Source organism: Lepus europaeus, chromosome 11 (assembly GCF_033115175.1).
Source record: "Lepus europaeus isolate LE1 chromosome 11, mLepTim1.pri, whole genome shotgun sequence".
In the NCBI taxonomy this organism is placed as follows: domain Eukaryota; kingdom Metazoa; phylum Chordata; class Mammalia; order Lagomorpha; family Leporidae; genus Lepus; species Lepus europaeus.
The window spans coordinates 112,295,815-112,317,033 of record NC_084837.1 but is presented as its reverse complement, the minus strand read 5'-3'; the positions used below and the strand labels follow the sequence as shown (position 1 = coordinate 112,317,033).

At 45.1% G+C, this 21,219-nt stretch overlaps 1 protein-coding gene across 7 annotated transcripts in view; it reads left to right on the top strand.

Moving 5' to 3' along the window:
- PEAK1 (pseudopodium enriched atypical kinase 1) overlaps positions 1–21,219 on the top strand; it is a 351,733-nt gene that overhangs the window by 88,802 nt on the left and 241,712 nt on the right. For 4 of the 7 annotated variants that reach the window (XM_062206406.1, XM_062206403.1, XM_062206407.1 and 1 more), the window contains one exon: positions 5,619–5,725. The exons of 1 other annotated variant lie outside the window; for it this stretch is intronic. The gene's annotated coding sequence lies outside the window, so the exon portion shown is untranslated. 2 more of the 7 variants (XM_062206405.1, XM_062206408.1) reach the window with 2 other exon arrangements.

The following is a 21,219-nucleotide window of genomic DNA, read 5'->3' as shown; positions in this document are numbered from 1 at the left end:
CTGCTGCTTCACTTCTGATCCAGTTCACTGCTAATGGCCTGCGAAAACGTTGGAAGATGACCCAAGTGCTTGGGCCTCTACACCCACCTGGGAGACCTGGAAGAAGCTCCTGGCTCCTAACTTCGGATTGGCCCAGCACGGCCATTTGGGGAGTGAACCAGTGGATGGAAGACCTCTCTCTCTCTCTCCTTCTCTCTAATTCTGCCTCTCAAACAAATAAATTTTTAGAAAAAGAAAAAAGAAAAAAAAAAAAAAAAAAAAAACCAGGGGAGGAACTGTTAACCAGGGGTTCCCAGCAGTGCCCTGGGCTGCTTCTCTACTCCAGAGCGTCTTTTCCTTTCTGTACCCTGGACTCAGCCTCAGTCCTTAGACTCTTCCTTCCTTTCTTTCTTTTCTTTCTTTCCCAAAGAAAGCTTTATTTTAGGAATACAAACTTCATGCATTTCCTAAATTTAGGAATATAGTGATTCTTCCCACCATTCCCGCCCTCCCACCCCTTTTCCTCCTCCCTCTCCTAGTCCCATTCTTATTTTTTATTAAGATCTGTTTTCAATTAACTTTATACACATATGATTAAGTAAAGAGTTCAACAAATTGTATGGAAAAAAAAAAAACCTTGTTACTCAGTCAGTGAGACAAGAGCTGTTCAAAGTCATTGGATCTTGAAGTGTTAATTTCACTTCTATAGGTTACCTTTCAGGAGTTCTATTAGTTATCACAGATCAAGAAGAACATATGGTATTAGTCCTCCTCGGACAGGCTTATTTCTCCAAGTATGATGTTTCCCAATTTCATCCATTTTGTTGCAAACGACAGGGTTTCATTTTTTTTTTTTAACCACTGTGTACATATCCCATAATTTGTTTAGTCAGTCTTCAGTTGATGGACTTTTAGGTTGATTCCATATCTTAGCTACTGTGAATGGAGCTGCAATAAACATGAGGGTACAGATAACTTTTTCATATGCTGATTTCACTTCCCTTGGGTAAATTCCGAGGAGTGAGCTGGCTGGGTCTTTTGGTAGGTCTGTATTCAGGTTTCTGAGGTATTGCCATACTGTCTTCCATGGTGGCTGTACTAGTTTACTAGTTTACTCTCTGTATGAGAGCCATTCTAACTGGGGTGAGGTTAAATCTCACTGTGGTTTTGATTTGGATTTCTCTGACAGCTAGTTATCCTGAGAATTTTGTTTGTGTGTCTGTTGGCCATTTGGATTTCCTGTTTTGAAAAATGTCTGTTTAAGTCCTTTGTGGGTTGCTTGTTTTGTTGTTGCTGAGTTTCTTGATCTCTTTATAATTCTGATTATTAATCCTTTATCAGTTACATAGTTTGCAAATAATTTCTTCCATTCTGTCAGTTGCCTTTCACTTTCCTGACTGTTTCTTTTGCAGTACAGAAACTTCTCAATTCAGTGTAATCACATTTGTCAATTATGGCTTTGATTGCCTATGCCTCTGGGGTCTTTTCCAAGAACTAGTTGCCTATGCCAATGTCTTGCAGGGTTTCTCCAATGTTCTCTAATAATTTATGGTATTGAGTCATAGATTTAGGTCTTTAATCCATTTTGAGTGGATTTCTATGTGAACTGTGAGATAGGGGTCTTGCTTCATACTTCTGCATGTGGAGAGCCAGTTTCCCTAGCATCATTTGTTGAAGAGACTGTCCTTGTTCCAGGGGTTGATTTTAGCTCCTTTGTCAAAGATAAATAGGTTATAGATGTGTGGGTTGATTTCTGGCATTTCTATTCTGTTCCAATGTTCTATCCATCTGTTTTTGTACCAGTACCAGGCTGTTTTGATTATAACTGCCCTGTAGTATGTCTTGAAATCTGGTATTATGATGCTTCTGGCTTTGTTTTGTTGTATAAGATTGCTTTAGCTATTCAAGATCTCCTGTGTTTTCATATGAATTTCAGCATCATTTTTCTGTATCTGAGAAGAATATCCTTGGTATTTTGATTGGTATTGCATTGTTTCTGTAAATTGCTTTTGGAAGAATGGACATTTTGATGATATCGATTCTTCCAATCCATGAACATGGAAGAGTTTTCCATTTTTTTTGTGTGTCTTCTATTTCTTTTTTTAATGTTTTATAGTTCTCATTGTAGAGATCTTTGACATCCTTGGTTAAATTTATTCCAAGATATTGATTTCCTTTGTAGCTGTTGTGAATGGGATTAATCTTAAAAGGTCTTTCTCACCTATTGCATTGTCAGTGTAGAAAAGGGGTATTGATTTTTGTGTGTTGATTTTATAGTCCTGCTACTTTGCCAAACTCTGTGATTATTTCTTTCTTTCTTTTTTTTTTTTTTACAGGCAGAGTGGACAGTGAGAGAGAGAGAGAGAGAGAGAGAGAGAAAGGTCTTCCTTTTTGCCGTTGGTTCACCCTCCAATGGCTGCTGCAGCCGGTGCATCTCGGTGATCCGAAGCCAGGAGCCAGGTGCTTCTCCTGGTCTCCCATGCGGGTGCAGGGCCCAAGGACTTGGGCCATCCTCCACTGCCTTCCCGGGCCATAGCAGAGAGCTGGCCTGGAAGAGGGGCAACCGGGATAGAATCTGGCGCCCCGACCGGGACTAGAACCCGGTGTGCCGGCGCCACAAGGTGGAGGATTAGCCTGTTAAGCCACGGCGCCGGCCTGTGATTATTTCTTTAAAAAGACTTTCTAACCCATTCTTTCCATGCCTTCAGGAACTCCTAAGACCCATAAGTTGAGTCTTTTGATAGTATCCCATAAATCTTCAACACTGTTTTTTAGTTTTCTAATTTTTTTTTTTTTTTGGTCTGACTGTAAAATTTCCTGAGACTTGTCTTCTAACTTGGCTTTTCTTTCTTCTGCCATATCAAGTCTGTTCTTTAATGCTTTCCACCATATTTTTATTTGTTCTATTGAATTCTTCGTTTCCAATTTTTGTAGTGTCTCTTTAAGATCTCAGTTTCATGGGAAAAATTTCCATTCATGTCTTGTACGGATTTCTTTAGTTCGTGAATTTGCTTCTGATTACTTCTAAGTAATCCTACGATCAATTTTTTAAATTCATTTCTGGCATTTTGTCAGTCTCTTCATCTTCACATTCTAGTATTGAAGTGTGTTCTTTTGGGGATGTCATGTTGTCTTCCTTATTCTTGTTTTGTGAATTGCTGAGTTTCTTATTAGACATTTTTGGTGATACTTGTTCATTTTTTTCTTTCCCTATGGTTGCTTTTGTCTTTGAACTGTGCCTCTGTGGCTTAGTGGAGTGACTGCTCTTTCAGTGAATACCCAGAGGCATGTAGCCAGGGAGCTCTCTTCAGTTCTGGGTGTAGGGTGAGGGGAGTGTCCAAGGTGACCCCCAAGTTGGGCGTGGTAAACCTCTCTCTCTCTCTCTCTTTTTTATATAATCAGAGGGGAGGTTTGTTCTGTCCTGTTGGCATATTCTGACGCTTACCTCCTCTCCTCAAAGGAGATCAATGCCTGAGTGCTAGCCCCAGTGAGTACAGTTTTCATCCACGCCATCACAAGAACCACACAAAGGATCCATGCAATCCATGGTGTGAACATAGATCCTGCAGCAATAACCCTCACCAGGGAATCAGGGAGCCTCAAGTGTGTGGAGCCGCCCACAGTGACTGCCCAGTGTCCCAGCCACACCCTGCACCTTCCCACGCAGCCACAGTTTTTTCACAGTACCAACACAGAAGGCTCCCGCAGTCACAAGCTCCCAGCCCTCTGTCAGTTCTCCCAGCCAGATTCAGGTGTCTACACTTGTCTGGTTGCTGGGCACGTGGACACGAGCTTGTGCAGGTGTCACGTATGTCCAAAATGGCACCTGCCTGCTCTCAGCTAGTTACAGGATGCTGGGCGGAGTGGTTGGGGAAAGAGAAATGCACCTCCAACCCCGTTTTTTCTCTCTAGGTTGGCGAGTACACTGTCACCCACAGGGTTCCAGCCAGACTCCCACCAGGCTCTTCCCACAGCTTTATCACCCGTGACTTGGGCTGCTGCAGTCTGGTCTCACCTCATTCCAAAGCTGGTGCTGAGGCTCTCGGCTGCTGGGGTCCTGAGTTGTACATGCACACCCTCCACGTAGGTCCACTGTGTCCCTCTAATTTGCGTGGAGTTTCCTCTGCTGTTTTCTTCCTAACTCTTCCCTGAGATTGCTTTCTTTCCACTTCTTTTTAAAACTATCTTCCCCTAGACTACAGCGGTGCGTTCCCTCCTGTTCGCCATGGTGGAAAACCCTGGACTCTTTCTTACTTGGAGCATTCTCTGCTGGGCGAGGTTGTGGTTGAGAAACAGTTCTATTTTTGAGCTCAGCATTTGCTGGCTCCTTTGTATTTCTACCTGATTCTGCTTGAAGATGCGCACTGTCTCCCGTAGCCCGTCTCTGTGCACCTCACAGTGTACGTGTCAGAGGGATCAGCTGACGCTCTGGATGTGCTGCTGGAAGATTGCCTAGCTAGAACCAGCAGTTCCTTACCAGCATTTCCTGCTTTTCAGTCTTACCGCGGTGAACAGTTTTGCTAGATTTTCCACCACTTCACAACGAACGTCTCTCTTCCAGCTGCTGCTGACCTTTCACTCTCCTTTGGGGCCTTCCCGGTACTCTGCAGGAGGCTCCCAGGGTTTGCTGGTGAGATCCTTAGGCCCACCACCCAGGCTTGATAGCAGTGTCCTGTGTTTTCAGTTTTGTTATATTAGCACCCTAGTTTCATGCGCCAGATTCTGTTCTGGCAACTCTTGCTGTACAACAAACTGCTCCAAAGTTAGTCCCAGAATCTGCGTAGCTTTTCCTCAGCCAGCGCTGGGAATCACTCAGTGGCAAACTCACGTCAGAGAAGAACGTGTGAGATGGGAGCTTCTGCCCTGGACGGACAAAGTGAACCACATAGCATTACAGAGGGAGCAAATTATATGCAAATATTATTAATCTAATTGTGATAAAGCAGTATGTGCTGCTTTAACACAATACAAAGCAAGTTATAGTGACAGGCCTAATAACCATAGTAATTTAGAGGTTGGAGAAAAGAGAGGAGTAATTCATTTTCCCACTCAGGTTTGTGGAGCTCCTGGTTTTTGTCCGCATGTCCAGTGGCCTCTGCCTGCCACAAAATACTGTCCAGCTGAGGAGCTTCTTTCCATGGCCACGTGGGTGGGTGCTGCTGCTGCCCACAGCTGGATGGACGCTGCCCTCAGAGGACCTGGAGTTTTCTTTGTCTTCAGCCAGCAGTCCCTTGCTCCAGAGTCTGTTTGTTCTGAATCTGTCTAGTGTGCATCTCTGTATGCCTGTGAGCAGCGTGGTGCAATTCAGCAGCCCATTTTTACATAACAACTGCCTGTCTTTAGTCTGGCCTTCCCTGAATGACTTGTTGGTCAACAGCTGGTTGGCCTTTGTATCTTCAGATTGCTGTGCCTATCTAAAGTTGATCCTGACTTCTATAAATCTGACTCACATGAAGAATATCTTTCGGCTGTCAAAGAATTATTTCAGATCTTCTTGGAAGATTAAAAGCGTTTTTAAATTTCAGGTCAGTATTAGTTGTCATAAGCTTTGCGTTTTAGACAGAAACATTCAATTATACATGAGTATGGCAGGAAATTGCTGATTCTCAGTTCAATACTGTGTATGTGTCTCCCTTCAGGCCCAGCAGTGTACGGACCTGTGGAAGGACCTATCCTGGAAGTGGGCTTGAGGCCCTGTGAGCGAGGAGTCCTTGGGTTCCGGTCAGGTGGAAAGTCGCCCGTGGAGGTGAGATTCAGCAGGCCCTCCCATGGCCCTCCCCCTGCTCCCTGTGTGGCCACGGGAGGGCCGAGGTCTGTTGCCTTGATCCGAGAGTGCTCGTGATTTTAATAACCTTTTGGTAAGTCTGCCAGACTCCGTTGCCACCAGGCCTCGTCCTTCCCAATCTGTATGCTGTTTGGCCGGGTAGGGTTCTCTGAAACTCTGCCGGTCGTTACCAAGTCTGCTCAGAGTCCTTCAGTCCTTCACACTTTCCCTGAGGTTAAGTTCAATCTCTGGCGTGGCCTCTCAAAGATCCTGATCACTGCTTCCCTTCTCATCCTTACCTGACGTCCACCTCTGTTGTTGCCAGGCCGAGGACCCTTGCCCACCTTCATAGCCTCGCTCAGCGGCGTTCAGACACTTGTGTTGTAGAATGGGACTGTTGCTTAGAGGCTTTGTTGCTCCTTGGCTCATCTGCACCTGATTCCTTTTTTTTTTTTTTAAAGATTTTATTTATTTATTTGATAGGTAGAGTTACAGACTGAGAGGGAGAGACAGAGAGAAAGGTCTTCCTTCCATTGGTTCACTCCCAAAATGGCTGCTACGGCCGGTGCGCTGCGCCGATCTGAAGCCAGGAGCCAGGTGCTTCCTCCTGATCTCCCATGCAGGTGCAGGGCCCAAGGACTTGCGCCATCCTCCACTGCCTTCCCGGGCCACAGCAGAGAGCTGGACTGGAAGAGGACCAACCGGGACTAGAACCGGCGCCCATGTGGGATGCTGGCGCCGCAGGCGGAGGATCAACCTAGTGCGCCACAGTGCCAGCCCCGATTCCTTTTGTTTTCACCGTTTCCAGGCCTGTCTGTCTCTTCAGCTGTGCAGTAATGCAGTGTTTGTAGCATAATTATTACACGAAAGTGAGTCATCTTGACTCAGCTACAAGAACTGAGTGACCTGTTTACAGAAGGGTGGCCTGACAATCCTATGTGAAAGGAAGGAAGGGTTGATTAAGCAATGTGTCAGTGTGTGACTGCCAGTCATTAAGGATACAAACAATAGCTGGCTTGACTGCATGTGATAAAACATTCAGCACCTCACTCACCCAGCTGTCCTGCTGCAACAGAAGAACAGTAATTCTCGCTCACTTGTACCAGGACAGCATCATTTGAGGTTTGAGTTTGGAAAATAGGTCAAAAATCTTGTGTGCGGAGACTTCATGTCCTCTTATGATGGGTGTCTTTATGCTGAGGCGCTGAGTGACTCAGCATGGGAGCATTCGTGTCTGTACAGGGTGAGTGCAGGGACGACAGCTTGGGAAGGGCTGTCCTCTGTGTTAGTCATTGGGGACTGGGAGACACAGGACTCGGTGTCCTGTCCCAGTCAAGCTGGCTGACTTTGGTGCTGTGCGTTTTCCCGAGAGGCACACTGACCATCTTAGGAACATCGACGGGATCTTACATGGAAGTGCTCTGCAGATTTAGGATTGAAGCACGATTTTAGCTGCGTTGTGCCAGCGTTGTAACTCTGGGCCGATCCCTTAAACTTTTGGAGCTGTGTTCGTTTCCAGGTAAAACGAAAGCGCTTGGCCAGCCTGCCTGACTTGAGGAGTGCTATTGACATAACTCAGTTGATTATTTTTGCTTTTTCTCCTCTGCTGTGCAGTTGCATTCGTTACCTGGCTAACACTGTGGTGACCACGTAATACTGCATCTCATTCATCTTCATTTATCTTATCTCATTTAATTTTCCGATCAGTCTTGTAAGGACAGTGAGAAGGCCTGAGGCTCAGCGAGCCTGTGAGCTCATTGGCGCTCAAGGGAAGTCTCTGAGGCCCATGTTCATTTGTTAAAAAGCATGTGGCTTGAGTGAAAACACGTCGCCACACACCTCAGCTAGAGCAGCTTTAATCTCCATTATTTTCCCTTTGTTTTTTTCCCAAAATGAACAGTTGGTGCCTTACCAAGATGTTATTATAGAAGAATACATATATTTGGTAGCAGTAAGCATAGTTTGGGAACATTTTTTTTGCTTTTTAAAAAAGTTTTATTTCATTTTTTTAATAGAATACTTTTATTTAATAAACACAAATTTCAAAAGTACAACTTTTGGATTATAGTGGTTCTTCCCCCCATAACCACCCTCCCACCTGCAAACCATCCCACCTCCCACTCCCTCTCCCGTCCCATTCTTCATTAAGATTCACTTTTAACTCTTCATGTACAGAAGATCAACTCCTGAGTAAAGATTCCAACAGTCTGCACCCACACAGACACACAAAGTATAAAGTACTGTTTGAATATTAGTTTTACTGTTAATTCTCCTAGTACAACACATTAAGGACAGAGATCCTACATGGGGAGTAGGTGCACCATGACTCCTGTTGTTGACTTAACAATTCACACTCTTATTTATGACGTCAGTAATCACTCGAGGCTCTTGTTATGAGCTGCCAAGGCTATGTATGGAAGCCTCTTGAGTCCACAAACTCCGACCTTATTTAGACAAGGCCATAATCAAAGTGGAAGTTCTCTCCTCCCTTCAGAGAAAGGTACCTCCTTCTTTAATGGCCCGTTCCTTCCACTGAGATCTCCCTCACAGAGATCTTTCATTTAGGTCATTTTTTGCCACAGTGTCTTGGTTTTCCATGCCTGAGGTACTCTCATGGGCTTTTTAGCCAGATCCAAGTGCCCTAAGGGCTGATTCTGAGGCCAGAGTGCTGTTTAGGGCATTTGCCATTCTATGAGTCTGCTGTGTATCCTGCTTCCCATGTTGCATTGTTCCCTCCTTTTAAATTCTATCGATTATTATTAGCAGACACTGGGCTTATTTATGTGATCCCTTTGACACTTAATCCTATCTTTATGATCAGTTATGAACTTAAACTGATCACTTTGACTAGTAAGGTGGCATTGGTACCTGCCAACTTAATGGGATTTGGAGTCCCATGGCAAGATTTTAGCTTTACCCTTAGAGGTAAGTTTGAGGGAGTGTGTGCCGAACTGTATACCTCCTCCCTCTCTTATTCCCACTCTTATTTTGAACAGGGATCAATTTTCAGTTGGGCTTATTTATTTGAAAGATAGAGTTACAGAGGGAGGTAGAGACAGAGAGAGTTCTTCCATCTGCTGGTTTACTCTCCAGATGGCTGCAATGGCCGGAGCTGTGCCAATCCGAAGCCAGGAGCCAGGAGCTTCTTCAGGGTTTCCCGCATGGGTGCAGGGGCCCAAGGACTTGGGCCATCTTCTGCTTTCCCAGGCCATGTCAGAGAGCTAGATCATAAGAGGAGCAGCCGGGACTAGAACCAGTTCCCATATGGGATGCTGGCGCTTCAGGCCAGGGCTTTAACCTGCTGCACCACAACGCCAGCCCCCAGTTTGGAAATCTTAACATAGTGCCATTGCATAATGTCATACTAACATTATGTTATAGGTGCTACATGTTTAGAAATATTTAAGTACTGAAAAATGTTGTTTGTTCTTCAAATAAGATGAGCTAATTGCTTTTTAATAGTTATATTTTATTTTTTAAATGTAGCATTTAATGACATAGGTGTTGCAAACTTCAAACTGTTTTGTGCTTGCCATAAAAGGAAAATGGATGATCTATGTCTTATTTCATTTTAAAAAATTCTAATTTATTTTGTAATTCTAGAGAAGGTGTGAAATACATAAAAGTTTTCTGTAATTTCTAAAAATTAATGTTTTAGGAAAGTGTTTATGGTGTCTATTTACATTAAACTTAAAAACCATCTCTGGACTCTGACGTGTGTAGGTCCAGCACATCCAGAAACATCTCATTCTGTCAAGAGTCCCCTTCTGAGTGCTGTGCTGTAACATTTCCCCTTGCACGCTCAGGGATCCCCTCACCCCAGCACACCTGCCCTAGATACTGATCTTGCTTGGAACACGCTTGCTTTGGGGTGACTGACAGCAGTGATTCAGCCAGGGCTCTGATGCTGCTGCCCTCTGATTCAGAAACCTCTGCCCTTGTGGCATTTCTGAACTCAGAGTTCCCTTTTTTTCTGTTGAAGTTTCCTGGTGGTCATTACTCGTCTAAAGTGAGTTCCTGTGAATAGCTCATTGGTCATAGTTTTATTTTTATCTTCCCAACTGATGGCTTTGAAATGGCCAGGGCACTTTCAGATCTTATCTGCTCCTGTTCTTAACCGTGTTCTCAAAATTCTACCTCCATTGGCCTTCTTTTCTTCTGTGCAATTACGCCACGGTTATTCCAGCTTCAGGGCCTTCCACTGCTTGTCTCTCTGTGGGCAATGGTCTTAGCCCAGCCTGCTGGTTTGCTGGTTTTCCTTGTCATGAAAGTCACAGCTTAAATGTTCCTTTTCTAAAAGATTCCCTTGGCCGGTGCCGTGGCTTAACAGGCTAATCCTCCGCCTTGTGGTGCTGGCACACCGGGTTCTAGTCCCGGTTGGGGCGCCGGATTCTATCCCGGTTGCCCCTCTTCCAGGCCAGCTCTCTGCTGTGGCCCGGGAAGGCAGTGGAGGATGGCCCAGGTCCTTGGGCCCTGCACCCGCATGGGAGACCAGGAGAAGCACCTGGCTCCTGGCTTCGGATCAGCACGATGTGCCGGCCGCAGCGGCCATTGGAGGGTGAACCAATGGCAAAAAGGAAGCCCTTTCTCTCTGTCTCTCTCTCTCACTATCCACTCTGCCTGTCAAAAAAAAAAAAAAAAAAAAGAAGATTCCCTTGACAGCTCACTATAAATGAGTGCTCCCCCAACTCCTGCTTATTACTTGCCTATTTTTGTTTGCTTCTTAGCACCTAATCACTAACTGATATCTTTTTTCTGTCTTTTTTATTTTTTTGACAGGCAGAGTGGACAGTGAGAGAGAGAGAGAAAGGTCTTCCTTTGCCGTTGGTTCACCCTCCAATGGCCGCCGCGGCCAGCACGCTGCGGCCTACGCACTGCGCTGATCCCAAGGCAGGAGGCAGGTGCTTCTCCTGGTCTCCCATGGGGTGCAGGGCCCAAGCACTTGGGCCATCCTCCACTGCACTCCCGGGCCATAGCAGAGAGCTGGCCTGGAAGAGGGGCAACCGGGACAGAATCCGGCACCCCAACCGGGACTAGAACCCCGTGTGCTGGCCCCGCAGGCAGAGGATTAGCCTGTTGAGCCACGGCGCCAGCCCTGATATCTCTTTTTTATTCATCTCCCTTGATGAGGACGGAGGACATTTTGTCTTGTGTAGCACTGTATTTCCCAGTACCTAGAATAGTATCTGCTGCAGTAGATCTTCCAGTAAATACTTGTTGTTTGAATAAATGAATGGATAATTTTGCTACTGGCTATCTACAAAGGTATCTTTTTACTCTTTTCCATTTTGTGTGGATGGAGTTAGGAGGGTACAATTGTGTGCTTATCATTTTTTAAAAAAATTATTTATTTAAGGGGCAGAATTACAGAGAGATAGAGACAGAGAGAAAGGTCTTCCACCTGCTGGTTCACTTCTCAAATGGCTGCAACAGCTAGTGCTGCACCAGTCCAAAGCCAGGAGCCAGGAGCTTCCTCCAGGACTGCCATGCAGGTGCAGAGGCCCAAACACAGTGGCATCTTGCGCTGTTTTCCCAGGCGATAGCAGAGAGCTGGATTGGAAGTGGAGCAGCCGGGACATAAGCCCATGATCCCATATGGGATGCTGGCGCCACAGGCAGAGGCCTAGCCCACTATTGGATCCTGATTTTTTTTTTTTTTTAATTTATTTGAGGGACTGGCATTGTGGTATAGCTGGTAAAACCCTCCACCTGTGATCCCCATATGGGATCCTGTTCATGTCCCAGTTGCTCCACTTCCCATTGAGCTCCCTGCTCATGGCCTGGGAAAAGTAGCAGAAGATGGCCCAAGTATTTGGGGCTCTGCCATCCGCGTGGGAGACTTGGATGAAGCTCCTGGTCCCTGGCTTCCACTTGGCCCGGCCCAGCCCAGCTGTGAAGTGCACTGGCAGATGGAAGATTCTCTCCCTCCCTGCCCCCAGAACTCTGATTTCCAATAAATAAATAAATCTTTAACAAAAATGTATTTGAGAGGCAGAGAGAGAAAATGAGAGGAAGAGAGAGAGAGAGAGACAGAGCTCCCATGCAATTGTTCACTCCTCAGATGCCCACAACAGCTGGGGTGGGGCCAAAGCCAGAAACCTGGAATGCAACCCACGTCTCCCATGTAGGTGACAAGAACCCAATTACTTGAGCCATTACCACTGTCTCCTACATTAGCAGGAAGCTGGATTAAGGAGCCAGGGCCAGGAGTCAAACACAGACACTCTGATGTGACACAGGAGTATCTTAACCAGTAGGCTTAATCCCCACTGCTGTTTGTGTACGTCTGACGTTTTTCTCTTTCTTTGCTGTTCCATTCCCTCATCAAATTCTTTCCAAGGAAGGGGAAAACATTCTAACTCTGAAACTCTTGAGATGTGACTGTTTCGATCTGTCTACTGCTTGCCAGGTGGATGTCTGAGCTGGTGCAACCTAGTCACAAAAGCAATTAACAGGTAGGAAAATTGGCTCCCTAACAGCTGCTTCAGTCTTGCTTGAGTTGGCTTCTCCCCCCAAGGGACTGTCACTGTCAGCCTAGCAAAATGAAAATGCCCTCTTATAAACATTTTTTACTGAGATTACAGAACAGAAACAAATTCTAGGTTTATAAAATGAGTTAAAATATGTCAACAGAACAATGACCTGTTCCTGCAATTTGAATTCTGAGTCACGGCAGCAATGTTTGTTTTCAGAAGAGATGTCATTGAAACCCTGGCACTTTCAGTTCTATTGAGATGACTTTATTATGCCAAAAAGGTAGATTACATGACTTATTTATTAGTATTGGAGAGGAAAATGATGAATTCTTTTAAGTGTAATTTTGACCCTCAGGGCTTTGGTTTATAGTCATTGAGCCCTTGCTTCTTTGATTAACTCAATGGGAAAGGGTAAGCAGTTTTGAGTGAATGCCGCTTGATTTCTTTTCCATTTCATTCCCCCAGCTGTTAATTCAGTCATACAGATTCCTTTTGATCTTGGGAGACTGTAACCATCGTTAGTTTCCATAATCAGTGTGCACTTGCAGACGTTAAAAAATGGATTTCAGTATTAACAGTATGCTGGTTCTGGGTTGTGTGTTGACAAATGCCTGGATGCTATCAAATGTGGTGTTGGTCTGCCTTGATTGTTTGGGCAAGTGTGAGCTACTTATGAAATGTGCTCCCTTTGAGTTTGCCTTCTGACCAAGGCTCCATGGTTTTCATCCTGTTGGGATTTCTGACCTTTCATGAAATGCAAAGAGTTTGTGTCATTAATCTCTGCTTTAAATGTTTAGTTACAAAAATAAGAGATGCTCCATGGGAAATGAGGGCATTAACTTGTTTTTTAATGAGAAGCTATCCAGTTGTCTAATAAAGGACCAAAACCACACGATCATCTCAATTGATGCAGAAAAAGCATTTGACAAGATTCGCACCCTTTTATGATTATATGAAAAAATAGAAGCAGGACATGACAGACTGGAGATAGGAGGCGTGTACTCCCACGCAATAAAGGTCTTATTAAGAGCCCACAGCTGATCTTGTACTCCGTGGTGGGACATTGTAAGCTTTTCGTCTATGATCAGGAACAGAGCAAGGACTGCCATTCTTTTCACTTCTGTTCAACATAATGTTGGAAGTACTTGGCAGAACAATCAAAGGGTATCGAAGCTGGGAAGGAAGAAGTTGTCTGTTTAGAGATGATGTGACTTCATGTGTAGAAAACCCTAAAGATTATACCAAGTAATTTTCAGAACTAATAAATTTAACAGTGTTTCTGGATATAAAACCAACACACAAAAATAAGTTCTATTTCTGTATACCAACAATGAAAAACCCAAAAATGAAAATAGGAAAATAGTTTCATCAAAAAGAATACAACATTTCTGATTAAATTTAATCAAAGCCGACTAATGCTTTTGGGAATCACTTGTATAGTTTGTTACCAGATAAGTTTCTCTTAACAAGTAGAGCACCTGAAGACTGAGCAGCAGAAACACCAAAAGAAATTTAAAAAGACCTAAATAAATAGAAACACGGCCCATGTTCATGAATTGAAAGATATAAAAAATTTTTAAGATGCCAGTACTGCCCAAAGTAGTTTACAGATTTAGTGCTACCCAGTCAAAATTCCAGTAACTTTTTTTTTTTTTCAGGAAAGAAACATTAATCCTAAAATTCATGTGCAACTTGAAGGTACTCCAAGTCATTAAAACAATCTTGAAAAAGAACAAAACTAGGCTGGCGCCACGGCTCACTAGGCTAATCCTCCACCTGCGGTGCCGGCACTCCGGGTTCTAATCCCGGTTGGGGTGCCAGTTCTGTCCCGGTTGCTCCTCTTCAGTCCAGCTCTGTGCTATGGCCCGGGAAGGCAGTGGAGGATGGCCCAGGTCCTTGGGCCCTACACCTGCATGGGAGACCAGGAGAAAACATCTGGCTCCTGGCTTCGGATCGGTGCAGCACAGGCCGTGGCAGCCATTTTGGGGGTGAACCAACGGAAAAGGAAGACCTTTCTCTCTGTCTCTCTCTTTCTGTCTAACTCTGCCTGTCAAAAAATAAAAATAAGAAAGAAAAAAAAAAAAGAAAAAGAACAAAACTAGAGATTCTGCACTTCCTGATTTCAGAACTCACGACAAAGCTAGAGTGATGGGAACATGAGCGTATTCTTCAGAGGCAGCATTTGGTCTGGTAATTAAGATGCCACTTGGGATGCCCACCTCTGAGTGCCTGGCTCTGCTCCCAGTCCCATCCTCCTGTGAATATGCTCCCTGGGGAAGAAGCAGATGATGACCCCAGCAGTTGAACTCTTGCCACCCACCTGGGAGGCCTGGATTGAACTGCTGGCTCCTGGCTTCAGCCTGGTCCTGGTACAGCTGTTGTGTAGGCACTTGGGGAGCAACGCAGCACTGTCACTCTGCCACTTCAGAAGGTTCATGGGATCTCAGTTAACAAATACGTTTATTTTTGTGAATACAATTTGAAATTAATGCACTGTTTTTCATGATACATTTTCTGTGGGCTCTCTGAGAACTGTTATTATGATACTGGCATCAACACAGACATACTAGAATTGAGAGCTCAGAAGTATACCCTCAGAGAATGATGAAATGGTTTTTGACAAGGGTGACAAGATCGTTCAGTGGGGAGAATCTTTTCAGCAAATGGTATTAGGAAAAGTAGATGCCCATGATAAAAAAAAATACAAGTAGAAACCTTAAATTGCACAATTTTGAAAAAGTAGCTTAATGTGGACCATGGACCCACATATAAGAGACAAAACTCTTAGAAGTATGCAAGATGAAAAGACTTGAGGACTTAGATTTGGCGATCATTTTTTGGATTTGACACCTAAAGCACAGGTGAGAAAAGAAAAATAGATATATTGGACTTCAGTGCCATCAAACACTTTTGGGAGTTAAAGAACATTAACAACAGAGTGAAGAGGCAACTTTTAGAATGGGGAAAATACTTGCAAATCATATCTAATGTGGGATTGATATTCAGAATATATAAAGAACCTCAACCACTCAACAATAGCAAAAAAAAAAAAAAACCCTCAAAAAGTAGTCACAGGATTTGAATAAATGTTTCTCTAAATGTACAAATGGATGTAAGCACATGTAGAGATTATTAATATTGCTAAGCATTAGGGAAATACAAGTCAAAACCATTGTGAGGGGATAGGCCCTTTAGTTAAGGTGCCAGTTAAGACACCCACATCCTATATCAGAGTGCCTGGGTTCAAAACCTGGCTCTGGCTTCTGACTACAGCTTTCTGTCAGTGTAGACCCTGGGAGGCAGCCATGGGGGCTCAGGTAGTAGGGTTGCTCCCACTCATGTGGGAGACCTGGATTAAGTTCTGGGCTCCTGGCTTCAATCTGGCCTACCCCAGCCCCAGCCTTTGTGGGAATGTGAGGAGTGAACCAACATTTGGAGCTCTCTGTCTCTGCCTCTCAGATTAGACAACAGTACCAAGGCACTGACACTGCGCCCCGTCCGGATGGCTGTTACTAAACAGTGTAACCACAAGCAGGATCGGCAAGGATGTGCAGAAACTGGAACCCTGTGCATTGTTGATAGAAACACAAAACGCTGCGGCTGCTGTGGGGAACAGTGTGGTTGTTCTTCTGGAAAGTGAAAAAGCACAGCCGCCATTTGACGAAGCGTCCACTCTCTGGAAATACGTCTGAAAACACTGACAGCACGGCCTCAAAAATAATGACCATGCTCAGAGGTGGGCGCAGCCCCGGTGTCCGTCAGCAGGTGTAGTGCCCGTATGAGTATGCACTGGAATATTATTGAACCTTGAAAAGGAAAGCAACCCTGTCACGTACTGCCACACAGATGAACCTTGAGGACGTTATGCTACGTGAAATAAATCAGTCACAAGAGACATAAACTGTGGGTCCACTTATTTAAAGTATCTAAAATAGTTAAATTCATAAACAGAGTGAGATGGTAGTTGTTGGGGGAAAAGGGAAAAGGGGAATTTTTGCTTAATGGATATAGAGTTCCAGCTAAGCGTGGTGAGAAAGTGCTAGAAATAATTTCACATGTGAATATAGTTAACACTCACTACTTAACTGTATACCTAAATGTTAAAATGGCAGATTTTATGTTATGCTTTGTAAGATTTAAAAATTGGTTTTTAAAGATTTATTTATTTGGAAGGCAGAGTTAGAGATTTTCCATCTGCAGGTTCATTCTCAAAATGGCCATCCTGACCAAGCCAGGAGCCTAGAACTCTGTGTCCATGTGTGGCAGGGGCCCAGGTACTTGAACCATTGTCTGCTGCCTTCCCAGGCCCATGGACAGGGAGCTGGATTGGACATTGAGCAGCCCAGACTCAAACCTATGCTCTGATATGCGGTGCTGGCATCAAAAGTGGAGGCTTAACCACGGCACCATAGTGCTGGCCCCTTAAAATTTTATTTTAGAGTCAGAGAGAGAAAGATCTCCCATTCAGTGGTTCACTCCCCAAATGCCTGCAACAGCTGGAGCTGGACCAAGCCAAAGCCAGGAGCAGAGCTCTATCCAGGTATCCCTAGTGGTTGGCAGGCCCATTCACTTGAGCCATCACCTGCTGTTTCACAGGGTCTGCACTAGCAGGAAGCTGGAATTGGGAACAGAGCCCGAACTCGAACACAGGAAATCTGACGTGGGCAGTGTCTTAATCATTACACCTAACAGCCACCTGTTAAACTGTGTGTGTGTGTGTGTGTGATTTAATCACAATAAAGGAAATTAAGCTATCTGAATTGTCAAGAGGCATTCTATTGTCTTTCAGCCAGTCATTCAGTAATTGTTTATGAGATGACTGCTGTGTGCCGCATAGACTGTGGACTAAGAAAATATGAGGATTAGGCCGGCGCCGCGGCTCAATAGGCTAATCCTCCGCCTAGCGGCGCCGGCACTCTGGGTTCTAGTCCTGGTTGGGGCACCGGAATCTGTCCCAGTGGCCCCTCTTCCAGGCCAGCTCTCTGCTGTGGCCAGGGAGTGCAGTGGAGGATGGCCCAAGTCCTTGGGCCCTGCACCCGCATGGGAGACCAGGAGAAGCACCTGGCTCCTGGCTTCGGATCAGCGCGATGCGCTGTCCATAGCGGCCATTGGAGGGTGAACCAATGGCAAAAAGAAAGACCTTTCCCTCTGTCTCTCTCTCTCTTACTATCCACTCTGCCTGTCCAAAAAAAAAAAAAAAAAAAAATGAGGATCAATAAAACCCCTAGTGACTTGTGACTTAGTCTAAGTAACCATTTTGAGGTATTATAATAGAATTATGTTTTAATGAATAGATTTTTAAGGGACACATGTTGTGGCTCAGTGGATTAAGCTGCTGCCTGAGATGCCAGCCCATATGAGCATTGGTTCAAGTCCTGGCTGCTCCACTTCTGATCCAGCTCCCTGCTAATGCATCTAGGAAAGAATCAGAAGATGGCACTCATGTGAGAGACCCGAATGTAGTTCCTGTCTCCTGGCTTTGGCTGGCCCAACCCCGGCCATTAGCTGTTTGAGGAGTGAACTGGCAGATGGAAGATCAGTCTCTCTGTCTCTGCCTCTTTCTCTTTATAACTCTGCCTTTATGCTAAAATAAATCTTTAAAAAATGAACTTTTTGTGAAAAGAACTTATTTAGTTTTGTTTTTAAAAAACTTAGCAGAAAGTACAGAGAGTGGGGCCAGCTTATGTAGGTGTCGCCTGTGACGCTGGCATTGCATATGGGCACTGGTTCATGTCCCAGCTGCTCCACTTCCCATTCAGCTCCCTGCTAATCCCTGGAAAGAGCAGCAGAAGAAGGCTCAAGTGTTTGCAGCCCTCCCACCCGTGTGGAAAACCCAGATGAAGCTCCTGGTTTTGGCTTGTCTTTGCCCTGGCCTTTGTGGCCTCTTGGGGAAGGAATTGGTGGATGGAAGAACCCTCTCTCTCCCCCTCCCTTCCTTCCTCTCTCCCTCCATTTCTATAGCTGTGACTTTCAAAATAAATAAATCTTTAAAGAAAAAGTAGAGAGTTCCTGTAAATGCCCTCTCCCCACCCACATACATAGTTTCCCTTTATTAAAACCTTACATTAGTGTGGTTATCTGGTCTTTTTCTCAGATTCTTGGCGTGGATCTTCTTTTTTTTTTTTTTAAGATTTATTTATTCATTTATTTGAGTCAGAGGGAGAGAGGGGGAGACAGAGAGAGGCAGAGAGAGAGAGAAAGAGAGAGAGAGATCTCTTCCCTCCACTGGTATACTCCCCAGATGGCTGCAATAGCCAGGGCTGGGCCAGGCCAAAGCCAGGAGCTGGGAGCTGTGTTAGGTCTCCCACATGGCTAGCAGGGGCCCAACTACTTGGGCCATCTTCTGCTTTTCCCAGGCCATCAGCAGAGAGCTGGATAGGAAGCAGAGCAGCCAGGACTGGAACCAGTGCCCATATGAGACGCTGGTGTTATAGGTCTTAGCTGAACCAGCTATGTCACAGTGTGGGGGCCTTCTTGGCATGAATCCTCTAAAACCCTTGGAATTCCTGGAGTCTTGGACATGTCTTTGTTGTGTTGATGTTGTGATTCTTGGTGGGCCTCTAGATAGCTTCAACATGGGGGCTGGTCACTAGAAAGACCAGGACCTGATGAGAAGGTTGGAACTTTAGGCCAGTCTGCTCTCAGGGGGAGGGGAGTGGGGAGATAGAGCTCAACCATACGGCTAATGATTTAAGCAAGTGTGGCTATGTGATGGGGCCCCTGTAAAAACTTGGTAGTGAAGCTTGTGGGGGGGGGGGTTAGTTGTGAACACGTGGATGTGTGGGAGGGTAATGTACCCTGATTCACAGAGAAAGCTCATGAAGACTACTTATGGGATCCTGAGACTGCCTTATGTGTTTCCTTTGTAATAAAGCTAGCATCTTAAGCATAGTGCCTTCTGAATTCTTTGGGTCATTTCTAGCAAATTATTGAACCTGAGAGGGTCGTGGAGACTCCTGAGTTTATGGTCAGCAGGCAGCCTGGACACCCCTGAAGTCCAGCTGTCAGGTGAAGTAAAGGCAGTCTTATTGGAGATCCTGTCCTTTATCTTGGTAGATCCAAGTTAGTACCAGAACTGAAGTGCAGTGTACACACAGCTGAGGTGGAAGCAGAATGGGGTACGTTTGTCACAACTAGTCATCCAGCGTTGATGGTATTATCATAAAGTAGTGTCTGTAGTTTACATTAGAGTTCACTTCATATTGTAGTTTAATGGGTTTTGATAAATTCACAATATCATGTGTGTATCTACCATTACAGTACCATACAGAATATTTTCACTGCCTAAAAAATGCATCTATTCAGGGTAAGTGTTGTGGTACAGTAGATTAAGCAACTGCTGGGGCTCCTGCATCCCGTATTGGAGTGCTGGTTTAAATCTGGCTCCTAATAGGAGAGAAAGGAGGAGGAAAGGTGGGAGTGTGAGTGGGAGGGAGGAGATGGTGGGAGGTACCACTGTGTTCCTAAATCTGTATACATGAAATAAATGAAATTTACATACCTTACATTTAAAAAAGAAAACCCAACCTGGCTCCTCTGCTTCCTGCTAATGTGTATGAGGAGGAAGCGGATGACAGCCCAAGTCCTTGGGTTTCTGCCATTCATGTCGGAGACCTGGATGGAGTTCCTGGCTCCTGGCTTCAGCCTGGCCCAGCCTTTGAGGAATGAACCATCGCTTCTTGGTCTTTTGGCTAAGACCATGTGTAGGAATGAACCAGTGGATGGAAGATCTTTGACTCTGGTTTCCCCTTCTCTCTGACACTCTGCCTTTTAAATCAAAGTAAATACTTTTTTTAAAAAAAAAAATTCATCTTTCTGTTGTGAGGATAGAGAGTCCTGGCTGGTTGTGGGGAGACCCCCCCGCCCCAGCCAAGCTTAGTCCAGGATATTATCTTCCTGCATGTGAGAATACAGCTGTGATATGTAGACAGAGGTGAGCAGAAAGGCAGGCTTTATTAAAAGTCAGATGTGAGTGTGGGCAACCTCGTGAGGGAGCACTGCCCCACCCAGGCTGGGTCATCCACTTTATAGGATAAAGGGTGGTGCTCAGGACCGGGCCTGATCAGATGTTTCAGGGAGGCAGGGCTTGGGGTGGGGCTGGAGCACCTGCTGGCCTCCAGGAAGGTGTCTCATGGCATCTGGTTCCTGCTGGAAAGTGAGGCTAAGCTGGGTGATGAGGAGTGCCTGCACCATCTGCAGCCATGTTGGGAGTTGGCATGGAAGGTGATGGGTTTGGTTTGGGTGTTGGCTCCCTAGCTACCCGTCCACCCCTATTAATTTCGTCTTGAACTCCTAGAAACCACTCTTCTTTGTGTTGTCTCCATGGTTTTACCTTGTTCAGGTCATCATGTAGTTAGACAGTACGTAGTATTTTTGGATTGGCTTATTTCACTTAGCCCGGTGCATTTAAGCTTCCTCTGTCTTTTTGTGGCTTTAAAACTTTTTTATTTTTATCACTAATTAATATCGAGAGATGTGGACTTGCCAAAATTTATGCATACATATTAAAGGACAGCTTGGTTCTTTCCTAATTTTGGCACTTCCGAAATCAAGCTGCTGTAGACTGTCAGGCCACCACACAACACACCAACACCAAATTAAGGGAGAAGTTTACTGTCAAGTGGGGGAAACCTGAAGGGCTGGAGGGAGGGGGTGAAGAAGAGAGAGAGGGGTTCGAAATTGAGAGAGCGAGCGATCAGGAGAGAGAGCACCTGTGCAGGAAGCAGGCCCTGTTACACCTTTACAGGAGTAAGGCATCCTGTTAGGTTGGGGATGGAGCTGATGCTTGTGGTTGGGCCATTGGGCTTAGGACCCAAGCTTACTGTGCAAGGTGGTGATGGGGGCCAGGGCCTAAAATGGCTTCCGGGGCGTAGATGGCACAGATAAGACGTCACCATTTTACTAACATAGACATTTGTATGTGTGTTTTTATGGGGACAGCGGTTTCAAACCAAAGCATAGTTGCTGGATCGTGGCTACATTTAACATTGTAAAAAATCG